The sequence below is a fragment of the Lissotriton helveticus genome, chromosome 4_1 (genome assembly GCF_964261635.1).
Source record: "Lissotriton helveticus chromosome 4_1, aLisHel1.1, whole genome shotgun sequence".
Taxonomy (NCBI): domain Eukaryota; kingdom Metazoa; phylum Chordata; class Amphibia; order Caudata; family Salamandridae; genus Lissotriton; species Lissotriton helveticus.
In genome coordinates, this window is record NC_136063.1 from 482,409,028 (window position 1) to 482,430,311 (window position 21,284).

The following is a 21,284-nucleotide window of genomic DNA, read 5'->3' on the forward strand; positions in this document are numbered from 1 at the left end:
GGATAGTTTAAGCTGAATTTGCATCAAGTAATGTGTGTCTCATGGCTAAGTTAGGCCCTGGAAGAAACACTGTCATTTTACATGCACATATTTTTTTAACTTTCCCTCTTTTACACACAGTGACTTTTGATACACATGTACTTGCATGACAGCGCAGGGTTAGTTTTCTGAAACACTATTGCTTACATTTCCACTTCATAGGCACATTATCACAACACCATGAACATTTAGTACAAAGCCTTAACTTCCCTTGTGAAATTACTGTTATTTGTTGTTCATCCATTAAGGAGGCACTATAACAAGAGGATAAACAATGACAGCCTGGCTGAGGCCCCGGCATGGAAGCATGGATGCGGTTGTTATGTATGCCTACGCAATTTCGTGCATAAATCAGAGGAGCAATCTGCTGTCACTGCGAGGTCACTCTCGGAGTCTCAGTCCAGCTGATTCCTTTATTCCCTCTACACGGAGGGATGTCCAACTTGTGACCAAGACGGAGACCTTAACACATTCAATCACAGGCAAGGGGGAGTTAGATCATCCAGTAAGGTATTTTGGTAGATCTGCCTCCCCCAGTAACTAGGTTAGGGAGCGCATAAAATGTGTACACTATACACAGAACTTATATGCCAGCATATATATATATATATACTTATTTAGCTCAATGGTATACTTGCTATTTCTTGTAACTGTTCTCATGATGCAAATCACTGTCATATGCTTCTGTCTATTAATAATTGCACAAGAATCACAACTGTTCAATAAATATTGAAACAGCTCTGTTTGTATTTCTTGTGCGTCTCTCTGGGTATGCACAAGTGACTGAGCGAAAAGGTTCTAGATCTGTTACCATAATTCCTTGGGGAGTCAGGGTTGTCATGTTGTGAGGTTGCCACATCCCTTCATTACCTCTTAGGTTTAAGAGTACTTGTGGAGGCTCTGTGAGCTATCCGGACTACAGTCCAACATATACTGAGTGGGTGCATAAAATCTGTTTAGCACCATCCAAATGTTTATGTTGTCCCACAAACCACAATTCCCGCATAGAAAGTGGAAGCCCTACAACAGTACAAGCTATTCAGGTGCATGGGGCTGCACTGAGCTCTGCCCCCTATCCTGACAGCAGATGGCCCATTCAAGCACACCTAATCCCTCCATTGTGTGACTTTGTGGGAGGAATTCACAAAGTCTGTCAGCTGCTCCCAGTCATGTGACCCAAGACAGGCTGCAGGCACAAAGAGCTAAGCGTAGGAAAATGGCAACTTTCTAAAAGCAAAAAGAACAAATCATGGACTTAATGCTGAACAATGTAAACATTTATCCCAGTCACAAACGTTTTTTGCATTTGTTGCTCTAAGTGGGACGGGTATGCCTAGACGGAGTTCCATGCTTTCTATGCCACCGGAGTCAAGCTGGCCTGGCTGATGAGGGGTGCTACCCCGAAACCGGTGACAGGATGCTTTTTACAGTCCAGGGAGGACCTGGCCTGGCAGTTCTATCTGCGTTGTTCCCAATGGGGAGCAGGGTCCATACTGATTTCCATATGTCTGGGACCAGACTGAAATGGCATTATTAGTAAAAAAAAAGATACATTTAGGCTAAGATCTCTGTACTGGGGGTAAAGGTTTAACATTGTTCAACATTTAGTTCATCAATCGTTATTTTTGCATTTGTTGCCCTAAGTGGGATCGGTATGCCCAGATGTGGGTCCCGCGCTCTCCATGCCACTGGAGTCACGCTAGCCTGGCTGATGTTGGATGATACCCAGAAACAGGTCCAGGTGTGCTTGCTTCCAGTCCATGAAGGGCTTAGCCTGGCAGTTAGGGCTGGACTGTTCCCATGGGCAGCAGGGTCAAGACTGATTTGCATATGGCTGGGTCCAAACTGGAATGGCATAGCAAGCAGAAAAATTATAGATTTAGGACCAGATCTCTGCAATGTGGGTGAACGTTTGACATCAGCATTCGGTACATCAATTGTTCTTTTTGCAACCTTCTAAAAGTGGCATTTTCAAAATTGTAATAACAAATCCGACTCTACTATTAAAGAGGGATTATCATTACAATTTCATAGGTGCCAGACATGATAAATCTATTGGCTTCCAATTAGGAATTACAGCTTATTAGATGTAATAAGGAATCGATAATGGTATTATATAGGAGGGGTAGGCCTCACAGCAGTGAAAAATTAATTTGGGAGTTTTTCACTCACAGAAGATGTAAAACGTAAATGTACATGTCCAATCTTTGAATTGCACAGCACGTTGCCCTATCGGCCACTTAGGGCTACCTTAGGGGTGACGAATATGTAATAAAAAGGAGGGTTATGTCTTGGCAAGGGGGCTTAAATGCCAGGTAAAAATGGCAGTGTGACTCTGCTTTTAGGCTGCAATGGCATGCTGGGACATGATTTAGAGGGCTACTTAAGATGGTTGCACAATAAGTCCTGCAGCCCTACATCTAGCTCTTTGATTTACAGGCCCTGGGTGTATGGTATACCACTCTACAAGGGACTTATATGTAAATTAAATATGCCAGTCAGTTGTATGCTAATCAAACCATGTTTATGGGAGTGAGCACAAGCACTTTACCACTGGTTAGCAGTGGTAAAGTGCATAGAGTCCTAAGGTCAACAAAATCAAAATAAACAAACATTGGACTTAAGTAGGCAAGTTTGGAGGAGGACCACCATAAGGCTTACAGGTCTAACAGCTACGCTATTTATAATATTAGCATGTATTGGTTCAATGAGTGGGACCTCATCCTCATATGGGGAACAGGAAGTTCTTAGGTGGTCCTTCCCAAACTTAAACTACAAACCCACAAGGGAGGAATACCTAACCCTTATATGGAGGCTTATAATTTAGCTCCTTAATTACAATGTATGATAAGATGGGTGGTGAATGAAATGTCTTTCTGAAGTGTTTGGCACGGCAGGATTCATCCCAATATTTGAAATAAGCAAAATTGTACTGTGGCGCAACAATGATTTGGGGACTCAAAGGAGATATTAAGGGTGATAAGATATTGTTGGGCTAGATATCTACACAAGACCTACATAAAAGTTTGTTATGCAACCAAAATCCCTTGAAATCATCTCCTATGTACACATCAAGTGATCAACACAAGTCGATTATAGTTTTGAATGGATAACCACATGAAGTAAATAGGACATATACATAGAAAAGGCACATTGTTGACCTTCAGGGAAGTAATGGAATCATTTGAAATACCCAAAGGGCATTTTTTTGCACATAGGAACATTTTGTCAGTACTTAAAAACACCAATGTACACAGCTAATATATGATAGAAATGGTAGACACAAAGCAATTACATTATTGCACCACGCAATGATTGAGCCATCTGGTGTGACACATGACAAGCTGAGAGACTAATAGGAAGAAGACATTGGTAGGCTGATTAATGTGGAGAACTGAGGGGACCTTCTTAGGAATGCCCATGAGGGTGTCTTACATCGCTTGGCTTAAATGCATTACATTGTTTCATATGCAGAGAGTCTACTTCACCCTGAGCAAAAATCAATGAATATTTACTTAGAGCACAAGCTACGTGAACTAGATACAATATTGGGAGAGCTGAGTTGTTCCATATGATTGGACCACCCCTCTCTATTTAATTAATGGGAGGAAGTGGTCAGGTTGGTTAAAGGACACTTAGTGATAGACCCTGGTAATGCATTTTGGGAATCTTCCCTGCACCTGTGAAGAAGATGATTACAAATAGATTCATTGACTTGGCCTTGTCAATTGCCAAGAAGCAGATAACCATGAGATGGAGAACAATAAGAAGCCCATTTGTAGTCGGCTTCAAGAAAGAAATGATGAGATTGGCTGGATATGAAGGTTTGGTACTAATGAGATAAGCAAAATCCTTCAGAGATAGAAGAGGTTAAGACTTCCCCTAAAGGAGTGATATGAATACCTGGACCTGCACGAGGTTGAGGGAAGCAATGTAATAGTTAAATAATTGAAGAATTCCCATTTGTATTTTCTGCTCCCCCTCCTGTCATTTGACTCAAATAAATTCACACATTGTGTTGCAAAATATTAAAGTGGTGGCTGGGTGAGATGGGTGCACACAAACCAAGTATTAATAGAACTAAACAATGAAGTAAATAATATTACTGAGAATTAAAGTCGGCAGCTCCAGGGCAAAGGAAAGCCACCAAATTTTCTTCAGAGCAGACACTTAACATACAAGAGAAATTGATCCCCGAGCACTCCACCAACAAAAAGTTCCAATCGTTTATGAAAATGCCTTTTGTGTACTTTATTCACAAACAGAACTATCATAAACTTCATGTGAAACTTCTCCAGAAACTTAGTCAACACTTATTTTGCCGCTGGATAGTTATTTTCTAGCCAATTTCCTCAGGTCTAGGGAAAATAACAAACGCTAGGACATTAGAGTACAATCAATATTAGAATTTTGTATAAATAGCATTCTCCATTTATTAGTAACCAAAACACTAAGGGGCTTATTTACTAGAGAATGCCAAAGTGCACTGGTAAGCTAAAATTGCTAATGCCACACTCCAACAATCTGAAAATGCAGGGATGCGCCATATTTACAAGAATGCGGCACACCCTGGCATTTCCCCTAGCACGGGTGCTAAATGCTGCCTAGCACCAACGCAGGCACCCTTGCAGCATAGTGCAAAGGCACCTGCGTTGCGGGGAATGATTGTTCATACGTAGGAAGTGGTCCCTTCCTGCACATAAACAATCAGTAATGAGATTTGTAACTTCTATGTGTGCTGCTTTATTCAGCTCACACAGAAGTTGCAACTCATCATTTTTTAATGATTGTTTATGAATACAACACCAGTTGCTTTGGCTCATTAGGTTTTCTTTCGCCTTGGACTTTATCTCTGTACCCTATAGCTGGCACCTGACATCAATCTCATTCCATTTCTCTAAATATTGATCGCTGAAGCAATGCTATCTCCAACCTTTTCAGGCTACGCTGCAAGCATCAATACATTTACAAGAAAACATGACATGGGTTTGTTTTGCAATAGAACCCGAAGAGCTAACCTTAAATACTACTTTGGAGATGTTCACAAAGGTGATTTACACGTGTGAGTAATTTATTTATGTAACTTTACTCTTAAAGGTTTGAGTCATTTTACTACTGTGGGCTATTCACAAAGTGTAAAGTTACTCAAAAGTGTAGATTTATTCTTCTTCACCCCTAAAAAAACAGGGGGTGGGGTGAAGCTACATTTGTTAGTAAGACTACAAAAAATCCCTGTAGCAATAGCACATGGCCAACCACTCGTACTGCAACAGTCTGCCATTGAAAATAATGGAAGCAGGTGCAAGTTTAACAAACTTTTATCATTTTTACCTATACTTTGCCATGTAGAGATCTGCTCCACTAAAGTGGAGACAGGTGGCCTTTTTTCTATAGATTGCCAGTGTGGAGACTGACCGTGGAGTTCTCCCTATGGGAAAGTACAGGAAATTGAAAAAATCTCATCAACTTGTAAAACGTTAAACAAAATATTTATAATGTTAAACGTCATTGTAAATTAATTGTATATATTATTTTTGAATGTAGACAGAAAAAATGCTCCTGCACTATTAACTTAATTTAAATATAAATCTATCATTAATGAAAATAAATTAAATTACATTAAAATTACTTTTTATAAGTTTGAATTAAAAATAGATTCCAACAAAATGTAAAATTTAAATAATGAAATTGTTTTAATATGCTTTAATTATCATTAAACATGTAAATAATTAATAAAAATAATGTCATCATATTTAATAAAATGTATTGCTGCATTCATTTTTAAATACAACACATAATATTAAAATACTATATAATTAAATTACATGTATTACATTAATTTTTAATACAAAAACTGACTGCAATATATTATAAAAAGAAAAATATATACAAATTTAAAATATTTTTTACCATTAAATGATATTTATTTTGGTTTGTGACTATTTTAAACAATGTAATTTAATTTAACGCCCTCACGTAGGCTCCTTTGGACTGTTTGTGGTCATTTGCACTTCAGGCCTTGGAGGTCGGTCTGTCCCGATTCCGCAATAGTGTCAGGCGGACGTGATGGTTGACCATGGCTCCCAATTCTAAAATATTCTCCCTGGTGGCTAGTGTTCCCTACCCATAGAGCATGGTCTATCTGCGATCCATGAGCAGGATCAATTTGAAAAATGCATCACTGTAAAGGGATTACTTGTCAGCCTCCACTGAAGCTACCATGCTGGGGGATCCTCCACTCAGAGCATCAGAGCTTCCCCCACCGCCCTCCAGGAGGATTGTATTTATTTATTTATTAATTTTCTAAAGCGCGACAGCTACCCAACAAAGGGTTTCCCGGCGCTGAGAGACACTAAATTGCAGAGCAGGATGTTAAACTCTGAGAGGGAGGCTAGAACAATTTACTGGTTAAAAAGCCACGTTTTGGTTGCTTTGCGAAAGTGGTCATAGCGAGTTTCCAGACGTAAGTTCAGTGGGAGAGTGTTCCATAGCTTGGGGCCCAGCAGTGAGAAAGACCTTCCTCCGATCGTAGCTCTGCGCACTTTCGGTACGCAAAAGAGGCCTTGAGATGCCGACCTGAGACAGCGGGCCGGCATATAAGCCTGCACAAGGGATTGTAGATATCTGGGGGCATTACCCCATATGATTTTGTGCATGAGGCACAGAGTCTTAAATATCACGCGGTTTTCCATTTTTAACCAATGGAGCGCCTTGATGTGTCCAGATATTCTGTCGCTTCTGGGGCACTTGCAGAGTAATCTGGCCGCAGCATTTTGGGCAAGTTGGAGACGTCTCTTGACTGCTTGTGTTGATCCCAGGTATAGGACGTTCCCGTAGTCTAATCGGGAGGTGATCAGAGCATTTACTACTGACTTCTGCATGTCTTCTGGCAACATCCAGATGATTTTCTAAGCCATCTCAGTATGGTGAAACAGATGGCTGCGACATTGTTGACTTGTGGCTCCATGGTTAATTTATTGTCGATGATGATACCCAGATTACGTACTTGGTTAGACGGAGTAGGGAGAAGGCCCATTTCAGAGGGCCAGTGCCTAGGGTTCCACAAGTAGTGATCTGGACCCACTACTAGGACCTCCGTCTTGTTGCCATTTAACTTGAGTAGGTTGTTACTCATCCAAGTTGCAATCTTTCTGAGGCCATTTTGAAGGCAAGAGGGAGCGTCCTGTTCACCCTTTGAAAGGGAGAAAATAATCTGGGAATCGTCTGCGTATGTATACATATTTAGACCTGTATCTTCCGCAATCTGGGCAAGAGGGGTTACGTACAGATTAAAAAGTAGGGGACTCACGACTGATCCCTGGGGAACCCCATAGGGGGAATGATGGATTTTTGAAGTCGAGGTATTGGAGGCAATCTGAAAAGTCCTAAGAGTAAGGAACGATGCAATCCAATCCAATGCAGTTCCTCTAATGCCCATGGCCGAGAGAGATTTTAACAAAATGGGATGGGAGATGGTGTCAAATGCTGCGCTGAGATCCAGAAGGATCAGCGCAGCAGACTCCCCTCTGTCGACCAAAAGGCGAAGATTTTCCGTCACCCCGAGCAATGTAGTCTCGGTCGAGAAGCCAGGGCGGGAACCCGATTGTGAAGAGTGTAATAGGCCATTTTTCTCCGAGTATTTAACAAGGTGCCCATGGACATGGGTCTCCAGGATTTTGGAGAAGGCAGGTAGCAGTGATATCGGACGGAAGTTGGCCATGATTTTGGGGTCTGCAGAAGGTTTTTTTAACAGTGGCGAGACCATTGCGTGTTTCCACATGGATGGAACCTTCGCTGAAGATAGGGATAAATTGAGGGTCTGACATATCACAGACATTTGTGACCCATTGACATCCTCCGCACTGGGGAGGTAGTGCAGAGGATATCACTGGGCCATCCTCCACATTGTAGGGGCTAACATTATTCCCTAAGGGGTTTTATTTAAGTCCCTAACTCAATTGATTTCTATAGGAGTGTGTTGCAGTATCAATGGCTTGCCATGTGGGGTGTTGGACTTAATTTAACTATAAGTTGGAGTAATTTTTTAATCCATTTCTGGTTATAGTAACTTTTAAAGGGGAGTTTGTGAATAGCAAATTGGCTCACTCTTTTATGGGTGGGTACATGACTTTCCCTGAACCCCTCCCTATCACTCCCTCAACACCTCCATACTCCTCCCTATTCCCCTCCCTTTTAGTAATAAGTAGTCCATGTTTTCCAGCCACTTACTCTCTCTCTCTCTCTCTCTCTCTCTCTCTCTCATTTACTTCTAAAACATATATTTATGAGCAGTCCAAAGATCAATGCACAGAAAAAGATAGGATAGTTAGAGGCATTATTTTGGTGAAGAGCAATTTGTAATCTGTTTATATTACTACAGTAGTACTGCAAAATGTACTCAAAAATACAGTTTGTGAGTTGACCCCATTGTCTCTTTAAAGTACATGCTTATGTACCTTGCTCCCTCCAAAATCTTTTCTAGTGAGATTGCAGTTCTTATTAGAAGTCGCAGTCTGGAGCTCCTTTTAACTATCATGCAGTCCAGGTTCTCACATTCCTCTGCTACACATTCTTCGAGATACTTGGCCCTAATGTATACTCCCAAATTCATAAGTGTAGGTCAAAGAAGATCATCAAATAGGCACCTTTAATTTATTTAAAAAAATGTATAGCGGGTGTCATCAATCAATCAATCAATCGGGATTTGTAGAAGAGCCTTGCTACTTCACCCGTGAGGGTCTCGAGGCGCTGTCTGATAGTGCTGCCTGTTCTCTTATTGGTTGAACATCTGTAAGTTCAGCTGATGCGACAGGTGGAAACTAGGGCGAAAGATCTGGATCAGAGTTTCCTGGTGGGCTGGTGAAAGGTTATGCGTTGGTTGAAGTACGCATGTCCTTCATTGTGTAATGCCTTGTATGCATGGGAAAGTAGTTTATACTGGGATCTCTTCATGCTGGGTAGCCTTTGGAGTTTCCCGAGTCCGTCTACGGAGGTCAAAGATGAGCCTGGCCGCAGTGTTCTGGATCGCCTGGAGTTTCCTCATGAGTGTTATTTTGGAGCTTTATTTATCTCGAACGAGACCCAAAGGTATCAGAGTGCTTTACATGAGCACCAGTTGCATTATAGACGGACACATTCATTTTCTTTTTTTGTTAGGCATGGGGAGATTAAATGACTTACCCAGATGTTGAGTGCCCCTGCTGAGACACAAACGTATGCTAAACATAGAAAGTGCTTGTGCTAAAGACTGGAGTGATCCTGGGCTTGTAAGATTGGCTGGATGGTTCTTCCTGTGGGAGCAGGATCAAAACTGGTTTACATATGGCTGGTCTTTGTCTAGAGAGGCACAGTGGGCAAAATACAATGGACTGGAATATGGCCCAATTACCAGTTACTGAGAAGAATTGAAGCATTATCCATCCCATTTATGTTTTTCAAGGCACATATAAAGGTGGATAAGGTGTGTACAGAAATCAATTATTGAGAGTTCTTTAGGAACTACACTTGAATAATCATAGCAGATAGTTCACATTGCCAAGGTTGAGAGTATATTGAATTAGTCAACCTCTTTGTGTCAGGAAAAGGACTTGGTGCTTAAGATCAAGTCTGGAATGCTGTAGAAACCTTGCCAGGTTACATTCTAGCTCCTCTACATAGTGTCAGTGTTTTACTTATAAGAGCTTTACCTTTTCAAAAAAGTCTGAATGTTTGCAGTAGACAATTTAAAAGGAAGGTCTGTATTCCACAGAGTTGGTTTGTGTAGGATTTTATTTTCAGTTTATTTCATCAAACTTTAGTTTTTCGTTTTTTTTTTGCTTATACATTTTAAAACTGGGCTTGCCATTTAAAAAGAATAAAGCTAATACTCTGGTAAGTATAATTGTTGTACTTCCTATAATTAGACAGTTGTCTTTTAACTGGTTTATATGTAAATATCAACAATGTACATTCGTATACTATTCTGCCCGTCATGGATTCTCTTCTGAGAGCATAATACATGGTTGGATGTGTAACTGCCCACATAATTTTAATGATTTATTTACTTCTGCTTCTTGGTAGACTTCCCAAAGTTTTTTGGTTTCATCATGCCAGTTTCTATGGGATAATCCCTGGAAATGCTTGATCGTCTACTCCAAGAAAATACGTAAACTGGTTTTATAGTGCTGCAGGGAATTTATCTTTATGTGCAATTCTTTATATTTTTGTTTCTTTTTTTAGACTGGATGTGGACTAATTGTGCGTGTCGATACTGGGAAACAATTTTCAGTGTTGGGCAATGACCCCTTCCACATGATGAACGATCAGCTAACAATAACTGGCATTTGTAACTTTTACGTAGAACCTAAGTAAAATGGTGAACTAATTGCAATATGTTATATTTCAAAAGTAGGCTGTGGGGTAGATTTAAACCATATGCATAAGTGACTTTTAAAGCATTATTTCAGGCTTGTCACAAAGTTACAACAGGCAAATGTCAAAATAAAATTTAAAAAAGCCTACTTTTGACATTAGCTACAGCACTCATTAGTGGTGACTTGAGGCCCACATTGATTGGGTGCATCATCTGCAAACAATACTTCAATGAATGTATAAAAAATAAATGAATGATGGAATGCTCTAATTAATTTCAGCCACTGGCAATCACTTGGGCTGTATCCCAGTCCATCGTTATTTTGCACATCAGGCTGCCTCATTTTGGAACCAGCTATTTGGAAAATCAGCCTTTACCCTGCTCCAGTGGGAACAGTTCGGCCCGAATTGCCAGGCTAGGACTTCCCAGAACCCAAACACTAGCAACCCATGACCGGTTTCCCCTTAGTAAGAGCTCATCAGCTCATCTAGGAGCTCATCAGCCATGTATAGCTTGGTTTCAGTGACTCAGTGTGCACAGAACCCACATCTGGGCATACCCATCCCACTTAGGACAACACACTAACTTATACTAAAAAGTGATGGGTGGACTGCTTGAATTCATCTCAGTCGCTGTTAATCACTTGTGCCGCTCCTAATTTAGAGCTATTTTGCACACCATGCCACCTCAGATTCGACCTGGCCATATTCCTATCCGATTTGACCCTGCTCTATTGGGAACCACTCAGCCCAAACTGCCAAGTCTGGCCCTTCCTGAATCTGAACATAAGCAACCCAGGACTGGTTTCCCCTTAGAGCTTATCATATAGGAATAGTTTAATTCTAGTGTGTATGGCATGCACATCTGAGCATACCTATCCTACTTATGGTGATACACTAACGTATACAAACATTTGATGGATGGGATGCTTGAATTAATTTCCGCCACTGGTAATCACTCTGGGATGATTGCATATGGCTGGTTCCTAACTGAGGTGGAATGGTGTGCAAAAGAATGATAGTGGAGACTCTGCACTCATATCTTTACGAGTCCATGAATAAGGCCCTCCCTTTCTCTACATTAGGCTGTGACAGCTCTTTTCTATAGGAAAACTGCAGATGTGATTGAAGGTCACAAGAACTCATCTGCACACTGTTGCAGTGCCTATGAGAAATACAATTCATTGTTAAATGCAGACATTTTTTTCAAATTCCGCCAGAATGATTGCATTATAATATGTTTTGCTCTACCTTAGAGCACGCAAATCATTGAATTCATTTTTGATCAGTCCCTTCCTTCTCCAGTGGTAATATTTAGCTTTAATGGAAGTGTGCAATATTTTTCCTGCTTGGGTGGAATGTGATTGAAGAGAGAAAGTGGGCAGGGACAACAGGTGGCACTGCAAAGACAAGATCAGAGGTAGAATAGTGGAAAATGTGCTAGTAAGCATGATTTTGGTGTTAAGAAGGTATTAGGTGGCCTCAGGGAACCTCTCTCCCCACTCAACCGGAGAGGATACTGGACATAGAATAGTGGTTTACCCATTTCAGTAAGACAGCTACTGTGGGCAAAGTGCTCCAAATGCTGACGTCAGCATCCACCAATTTGAAACAACAAGGTTTTTTGAGAATGTTTCTATTACAACTACAGAAAATGCTTCAAATGACGGGTGTGAATGTTTTCCGCGGACTGGTCTAGGAGTAATCACCAGATGTTTAGCAACCTTTGTAGGAAAAACTGCTCAGGGTCACCACCACAGAACATAACTGGACTTGGAAGAAGAATAGTAGAAGAAGAATATATTCCTGTATCTGCTTTTGGAAGCACTGAATCCTTGAATCCTGCTTCTCCTTGCAAAGACGTTTTGAAGCAATCTCAGGGGAAGGTGCTCTGGCTTCCTCTAGCCTCAGAGAGGTAAATAACAAAGGAAGGCCATCTTAGAAGAAGTACCAGATGACCAGATGGAATTAGGACCTGTGCTGGCATTTATGCCTGAAAACATATGTTGCTCCTGCCCCACAGTGCTGACTTTGACTACTTATGCTAGCAGGTCCACGACCTATCTGGAAACTTTAGAAGCAACCAGGAAGACATAATCAAGTAGGAATTGGGAGTGTTGGCTGTAACAAAAAGCAGGGGCAGAGAGTTTTGAATCAATGGCTTAAGTCTCCTTGCCGAGCTGCAGAAACAATTGGAAGCATTTGATAGCACCAGCCTGCAGGAAAGTGACTCTGCCCCCGCATCCTTGCAGGGGTGTGTGGCAGATCAATGCTCTTAACTGCTTTTAATTGGTGGAAGCAATGGCTTTTTAAGGAATCATCTGTAGATTATGACTACCATGGAAATATCATCCATTACACACTCTTTCACATCGACTGCATCATATCACTTTGAGGACTTAGTGGAAATCTGATGAAAGTCTGAATTATTTAAATTCTTTCCAGATAGGTTCAACCATATCATGTCATGGAGTCCATTCTAGTTTTGCCTCTTCATGGCTATAGGCAGGAAACAGAAATCAGAGCTATCATTGTTCGTATCCTTTTGCATCCTTAGAGGGCCTTTTTTAGACACTGTCACCATTGCCGTTCTGCTGAATAGGTTGGTAGGTGCTGACATTAACAAGTGGTACTAGCATGGACACAATGCCTTTCCTATGCATATAGTCAACTGTGGGATGCACTCTTTCTCCCAGAATTAAGTTGCAGAGTCTCCTAGAGGTCATCTCTGCCCTCATCTTACTAATGACAAGCATCTTGTTTATCATTAAACCGTATTTATTTAATTTTTATAATGAAACAAAATATACAAAAAAGAAGAGAAATAATAAAAAAGAAAAACATTGCAATATGCAAGGTACAAGCAGAGGGCAAGGTAGAGAAAATTATACAAAGCAACAATGAATATTGAGACAATATCAATAAGTTAGATAATGACAACGAGGAAAGGAAGGTCTCATAAAATGATACAAATGGAGGGTGACTTAGACATAAGGAAGGAGATAACTTAAAACAGAAAGATATTCATTAAAATAACGAATAGCTGTTCAGTTGGATTATCAGATTGTAGCGAAAACAAGCATCTCTCAAAGCTTTATGCTTTGAGGGATGTGGCTGAAACTGTGCGTAGTCCTCACTAATCTTGCCACAATGTGACATACTGTGGAGCCAGGCCGACTGTGTGGATCCTTCCACTGACCCAGTGTAATGCCAATACGTGTTTTTCAAGAAGGAGCGCAATAGATCAATCTGAGCAGTAGCGGTCGGCAGTAGGTGTTTCTATAGGGCGGTGACGCGGGCAGGGGGAGGGGCAGGGTGGGGGTAGTAATGTATGGATTACAGAGTTTTACAGGTAAGTAAACATTTAAATAAATAAAACGAATTTCGTTGCGCGCACTGCATCACATTTTGTGACCAAGAAGAACATGCCAGAAACCGCAGAGACTAATTGAAGAGATGTAGACTGACCAGATCTCTCTCTCTCCCTCTCTCTCTCCCCATCTCTTTTTCTCTTTTCTCTCTCTCCCCACATCTCTCTCTCTATCTCTCTCTAACTACCTATCTCTAACTATCACATTCAGCACTCACCAGTGGCGGTCACAGAACACGTCATGAAAGCATTTTGTTTGTAACAAAGGGGGCGATGTCGTGACCCGACAGCGGGGCACTAGGACCCACGGGGTCAAGTGACTTGGGGAGCCAGACACCGGACACCACATCCTGTCAAGGGGGCGGAGGGCAGAAAGCCAGGAGCGGGGAACGAGTAAGGACGTGTAGATGCAAGGCTGCAAGAAGATACAATAAAGGCATCTGTGCACCGTACCTGATTGGCGTGTGTTTCCTTGGGGGGACTTCGGTAGACATAACAGGAGTTTCAGTCTGTGATTAACAGAGATGAGTTTCTTTTGAGAACAGCAATAAGACCACTCGTTATCGGTCAGTGGATGCCCCAAATCCTCACTCCAGGCCTTCCTGGCACATTTGGTGGAGTTAGGTTTCATGAATAAACATGTACGATATAATCTACAGTTAAGCCTATCTCTATCTGTGTCAGATATAATAAGTTGCATTGGGGGTAAATCTTCAGTGGCAAGGGGAGCCAAGGGCATGTGTGAACGCAATATGTTATGGAGTTGTAGAATCCAATGGTCCATATACGAGGCATGATGGAAACGAGTGTCATTGGCATGTGCAAGAACATGGCCATCAGGAAACATATCTCCGATATTATATAGGCCATGATGTAGTAGGGTGTGTTTGACGAGTTTCTCGATTGTGAGGGGGAGCCAAGTTGAAGAGTTGGAGAGTACACCCCCCAAGAGACGGCAAAAGTGGCAGGGAACCTGTATCTAGGTATTCTGCATACAAATGCAAGAAAACGTGGGGCTAGCAGGTGTTCATATGCCTTATAAAATGCTCCTGTAAGACCATTGAGGCCTGGGGCCTTAGATCGGTCTAAGGAGTCTGTTGCCTGCACTATTTCTTTGGCCGTTATCGGTTCCTCCAGGAAGCTGTACCGCTTGTCAGTAATACACACCATAACAACCTCAGTGAGATCGCCCACAATCGTAGATTCAAGACTTTAGGAGCGAGAAGTATGTAAGTGTGTGTAATACCCTTGATACTCTGTCATCAATATGCCCTTGTTATTTATTATAGCAGTTCTGGCACTAGTATGGAGATGAAGTAAAGTGATGTATCCTCCCGTAATGCTTAGCAGTGCATGTTTCCCCATGCGCACTATTTCCCTGTTCGCCAAATTCAGGAACTCAGTCATTAAAACAGATCATCTATGGAGTTGGGGGGAGCCGCACAGGAAACAAGCAGCTTAATCAACATCCTGCAGTTCCAATTCAATACTGAACAATTGGGAATAAATATCTCTCAAGATGCCCACATGCTTTGACATATAGGTAACACAAATAGAAACTTTGAAGGCCTCTCAGAGGGTTGCCTGGGTTGCCACTATACCTTCATTTAAGGAACAATATTCAATGACGGTGTGATGTAGCTCCATAAAAATATCTGATCACGTAGGGCACCACTGGGAAATCTCCATGAATATGTCTGGCCACCCTAATATGGTATATGCAATTCCAGTGCAACAGGGTAATGATTGGGCAGGGTGCACAGAAGGTGTCACACATCTGATGTCCAAAGTGAGGCATTTACTGAGAGTAGCCAATAATCAATCCAGTGTTTCCTCCCCCCGATGCCTCAAGGCAACAAGAAACGGCCCCCCCGCCCCACCGGAGAGCAGAAACCTTACATGCTCGCTGGACGCGCTGGAAAGAAATGGCTTCCCGCGGTCCAGCACTTCCTGATGACGTCGGTGCGTGATGAGCGCGCTGACGTCACCAGGAAGCGTGGGGGGGCCCGGGGGTGGCAGCGGAAAGTCTTCCGCTGCCACCCCTGCATCCAAAACACAGATCCATGCCCCGGGGGGGGGGGGAGCGCCAGCGCTCCCCTCGAGGGCTGTGCCTATGACGGAGTGGTTCCATCATCAGCACAGCCCAACCGATGCTGATGACGGAACCGCTCCGTCATCAGCATCGAAGGGGCTGAATATTTTTGCGACCAGCCCGAACATGCGCATTAGGCTGTTCATTGGAAGAGCTAGGGTTGTTCCATGCCGCTCTTCTAATGAGCAGCCTAGTGCGCATGTTCGGGCTTGATGCAAAAATCTTTAAGCCCTAAACGGAACATGCGCACTACTGCTCCAGCCAGCCAACCAGGAACAAGCGCGAGGTGCTATCCGAGACGTTAGACCATACAGCACAGCAGATGGCTGGATGTGTGAGAACACGCGGTGTTGTACAGGTCCGTACTCCGGCATAAAGTAAAAGTGGGTGGTTTATAATGTTGATTTTGGATGGGGAAAACCTGCCAACTAGATGTGAGCGTTACCGCATGTGAGCCGCCTCGAGCACATGACTGTACTCGCCCCTGGTAAGGACCATAGGAGGTAATCTGGGATGCCATAGCTCCGTCCCCAAGGACCCGTCACGTCGGACTACTGCCAGAGCAGCCGCAAGATCAGCGCGGCCTGCAACTCCAGCAACATCCTCGTGGAGCAGCTGAACATCAATGCAGCCACCGAGGAGGAGCTCATGACGCTACCCGGGGTCATGCGCTCAGTGGCCCAGAGCATCGTGGAGTACAGCGAGTACATAGGGGGTTTAAAAAGGTGGAGGACACCTGGCTCAGGTGAGCGGGGTGCGGGCCGCCAAGCTGGAGCAAGTGAAGTTTGAGATCTACGTGGGCAGTACCGGCAGGGGAGGCTCCAGGCAGCAATCCCCCTGTACCTCTCTGAGGAAGGACAGAGGTAAGCACCCTCTGGGTCACCAACACTTGTCCTCTGTTTCTTCTGCAAATGCCACCAAACTCAACATCAACATGGCCACCTCCGTGCAGCTGATGAGCCTCCGGGGCGTCATGGAGGCCATGGCGCGCGGCATCGTGCATTATCGCACTGAGCACGGACCTTTCCGCAGTGTGGAAAACCTGGTGAAGGTGGGGTCTGTCAGCACCTCGTTCCTGAAAAGAATCAGGCACCACATGTCGGCAGAGAAGTCCAGGCCACCCTCCACCGCCACGGCCAACAATAACGGAGGGCTGCACTACACCACCAAGCCCCACACCACCACACTTCGCTCAGCTTGCTAAGTGAGGACTTGGATTTCCATCCTGGGGCCCCACTTCGCTCATCTCCACCCGTCCCCCAGTGGAAGTGTTCGCTGGGGTGTGGAACGGCCAGCCTGTGGTCAGGGTGGCCACCTGGAAACTGCAGAACTGCTCCTTGGAGCAGGCCACTAACCCCGGGGTGCGACTCAGTGCGAGAGGTGGTGTGCATGACTCTGCTGGAGTACAGGTAAGAGGATTCAGCTGAAGTAGTGATGTTCTATTTGCCTTTTTAACTGACAGTTTTGACTTTGGTGGTGATGTGCAACAGGGAGTGTTGGAATGTAGGCTTCCGATTATGTGCCTGTTTACTTTTTAGACTTTTGAGCGCATGATATATATGTTCAAATATCAAATTTGCAAGGTGCACAATGTTTGTGAAGCACACGCCTACCTCACATTTTGCGATGCATTTGTGCGTTGGTGGTTTTATTTAAAACAAAAAATAGGTGTATTATTATAGTGTGCAGACTAAAATAGGTCCAAAGTAAGCAAATAGCAGTTCATATATTTTTTTCAGATGCAAAGTCCAGCATTTTAGTTTGGCCTTGTTATAGGGAAGTAGCCAGTCCTCCAGAAGATTTGGTTGTTGAGTCTTCACGTGCGTTGTGTGTCTGAAATGTCATTTGAAGAGGTAGTTATTCTGAATTTGCATCTAAGCATGTCGGTACTTCAACTGAAATGGGTGGTTGGAGTGAATTCCACAAGACAAGAAAAGAGGCTCAAGGTGCTGCTAACAACATGGTTGTGGCTATACCCATGGGATGAATTTTGATGAAATTAAAATCAGTCTGTTGGCTAGTTTGTTTTCCTTTTCATGTTCTATTTTCATTGAGTTTTGTTTTGGAAATTCAAATGAATGCAGAATTTTTGTGAGTGTTGCAGTGTAGGGGAAAGGTTGGTGTCTCAAAGCGGCTATGATGCTTGTCTCTGAGCTTCCTACAGCTTGATGGCATGGAAGTCATATTCAGGGCCAGGGTTGGACTGGCCAACAGGGCAATCAGGCAGTGCCCAAGGGTTGGTTTGAATCCAGAACAAATCTTGCAGACCAATTCCGCTGTTATAACAAGAGATTGCTTTAAAATTAACCGTTGCCTTATTAAGGAAACAGGTGCCTTTCATCCAGTTAGGCTCTGTGAACGTTAAAGTGCTTTGCTGCTGCAGGAAATGATTCCAGGTTACATATAGTTTTTCGATGGCAATGCATGTTAGAAGATGCTCGCCAAACTCTTTTAAGGGAGCGGAGGTGAGGCACAGCAACAGTTTAGATTGTAATTGTAGTTTTATTTATATAGCACGTATTAGCCCTGACGAGGCATCAAGGTGCTTAGATGTTTCAGAGTGTATGTGTGAATTTGATTTCTGGGTGAGACTGGGCCTGTCCAGATGTCGAAGTGCTCAGATGTCTTAGAGTGTGTGCGTGTGTGAGTTTGATTTCTGGGTAAGACTGGATCTGCTCGGTGTTCTTTCTGCAGGGTCGGACTAGCCTAACACAAAGGGCAATCTGCCAGTGCTCGTTGGGCTGGTCTGACAGCTGTGTGTGGGCCTGTGTTTTTGGGGCTGTATTTTGACTTGTTTTGTGTTTTGCTGCTACCTGGGTTCATGTTTACTGTTGCTTTCACTGATCATATTGGCGCAGACATTCACTACAGCCAAAACACAAATGCATGCTTTCTAAGGTACTGTAAGATAACTATACACCACCACCATGTCTTCACAAGTTCAAATTTGCCCTGATTTGCAAATGTCATCACTTGGGCCGGTTTGTAGCTGTCTAGAGTCTGCTTTTATTTTGGTGCCCATGCTAGAGCGTATTTTGTGTTCCAGACAGTCTGAGGCTGACCTTGATGTTCTTCATGTGTTTCTGAAAATAAGGTTTGGTTGGTGGAACGCGAAGAGTTTACCTAAGTGAAACTGCCTAATAATGGTGATAAAATTGTACAAGACCACAGAAACCGCTGCAGCAGTGACAAATGAGTGCAGAACTGCAAAGCTGGATACAGTAATGACTGTTTCCAGAAACAAGTGACATGTGATCTTTGGACTGGTTGAATGCTTAGAGGCAGACAGTGCTTAATTTGAGCCAATGGATTCTGCGGCTCCACACCAGCACTTAATTCGCAGCACAGGCACTTATGACAGTCCGCTACATAGTGGGTTGTTTGCCTGATTTAGAGTGAGCAAAAGAACAGTTGTTTACTGATGTATTACACAGTAAAAATTGCTAATACCTGCCACCCTTGTTAAACTCTGGGGACCTGGAATAGTCTGAACTGTCACACTTGTAGGAGTGAGATGGTAAGCAGCTGGTTTGGTACTGTCACTGGTAGCGTTATCAGAGGCAATGGGTGGTGTAGGCTGCAGTGGCCTCCTGATGTCCCTGGCAATTTATATTTACTAATTAAGCACAGGGAGCAGAGGATAGAGGAGAGGGGCTTAGAGTCAAAAGATTACTCTTTAACTGCCTAAAGGCATCAACCATTTTATGATACTGTGAGCTGCAATATTTAGGGCTCAGTGTGTCATGATGTACGCACCATAAAGCTGTGTTTAAATGTCATATCCTCCAGAGCAATGCACTTTACAGGATCAAAGGCTCTTTCAAAGGAAACCGAGCCCTGATCTGAAAGAGTCTACATAAAACAGCAACTGACTGCTGAATTGTTATAACATGAGCATCCAATTCCATGATGTTGTAGTTGTGCATTTTTTTGTGTAGCATATTTCTCCTGTACAGTTCATACTTTTAACATAATCACCTTCAGGTCTTTTTAATGGGAGACCATTGAGAGCTTTAGAGGCTGAAGGCAGGGCAAATTTCTCCCAGTGTCTGTCAGTGGGACAAAAAGGTTCTCAGAATAGTTGGTCATCTAATCCTTATCCTCTCTGCTGAACATACTGTGCAATGGTCACTTATTCCAGATGCAACCGTGATTCTGTGCAACTGTGTGTGAAGGAGGTACATGCTTGCCAAAATATTGAAAAGGCAAAAGTAAATAAAAATACAATGCTTACAGGTGAGTCGTGCGTTGTGTATTTGGGGGTTGTGAAGTTCTCTGGCTATATTGCATAAGCAGCTACCTATGTCAATATCATATGAAATCTCGAAATGGATGTCATATCTACACTTTCACAATTGTTTTATTTAACCTTCCTGCTTCTCAAATTTACTTGAAAATGCACCATTTACCCTCTCTTTTTTCAAAGATTTCTTGGGGGAGACCCCCATAAGATGATCGGGCTCACTCCCTGCGCTCGCTCGCTACGGTGCACTCACATAGGGCCCGATTCACAGAACTAACTTAAGACAAAATCCTAAACTTACTACCATTTACTACTTTTAGTATTCACAGAAGGCCCTTGCTTATGTTGGTATTCACAGAAGGCACTTACTCATTGATGAGTTAATGCCTTCTGTGAATACCAAAATGAGTGAGTGCACTTACTCATTTTGGTATTCACAGAAGGCACTTACTCATTGATGAGTAAGTGTTTTCTGTGAATACCAAAATGAGTAAGTGCCTTCTGTGAATATCAAAATGGTAATAAGTTTAGGATTTTCTCTTAAGTTAGTTCTGTGAATCAGGCCTGTAGAAAGTTTATGCCCTCCCACTTTCAAATGTCACCAGCCACCACTGGTCCCAGGTACTTGGCCTACCCACACAAGTGAGGTACCATTTTTATTAGGAGACCTGGGGGTACTTGGGGTGGTAGGACATTTGTGTCAGTCCGGTGAGCCTACCACTTTACCACCTGGAAACTTTTGGTAAATTTAAGGTTTGCATGGGATTTTGGGTAGAAAAATGTTGGGGAATCCTTGCAAGTCACACCTCTCTAGTCTCCCCCGGGTGTCTAGTTTTCATAAATGTCTGGGATTGATAGGTCTCCCTGGATGGCCATCGAGCACGAGATCAAAAACGCATGTGACTCCCTTGCAAAACAAGGTCTTTTTGTAATCGAGAATTTTGAAGTCTCCACAGTATATTGTGGGCTGTTTCCTGTCACTGGCAAAAGGCCTACCCACACAAGTGAGGTACCATTTTTATTGGGAGGCTTGGGGGAATGCTGGGTTGGTGGAAGTTTGTTGCTTCCCTTAGATTCCAAAACTTTCCATCACAGAACGATGAGTAAAATTTGTTTTTTTAACAAAGTTTGAGGTTTGCTTGGGATTTAGGATAACAGAACCTGGTGAGAGCCACACCAGTCGCCCCATC

The 21,284-nt window shown here is 43.0% G+C and overlaps 1 pseudogene; it reads left to right on the plus strand.

Moving 5' to 3' along the window:
- The window catches only part of LOC144828010 (endonuclease/exonuclease/phosphatase family domain-containing protein 1 pseudogene), a 41,789-nt pseudogene extending 24,525 nt beyond the window's left edge, over positions 1–17,264 (plus strand).
- The last annotated feature ends 4,020 nt before the right edge of the window (positions 17,265–21,284 follow it).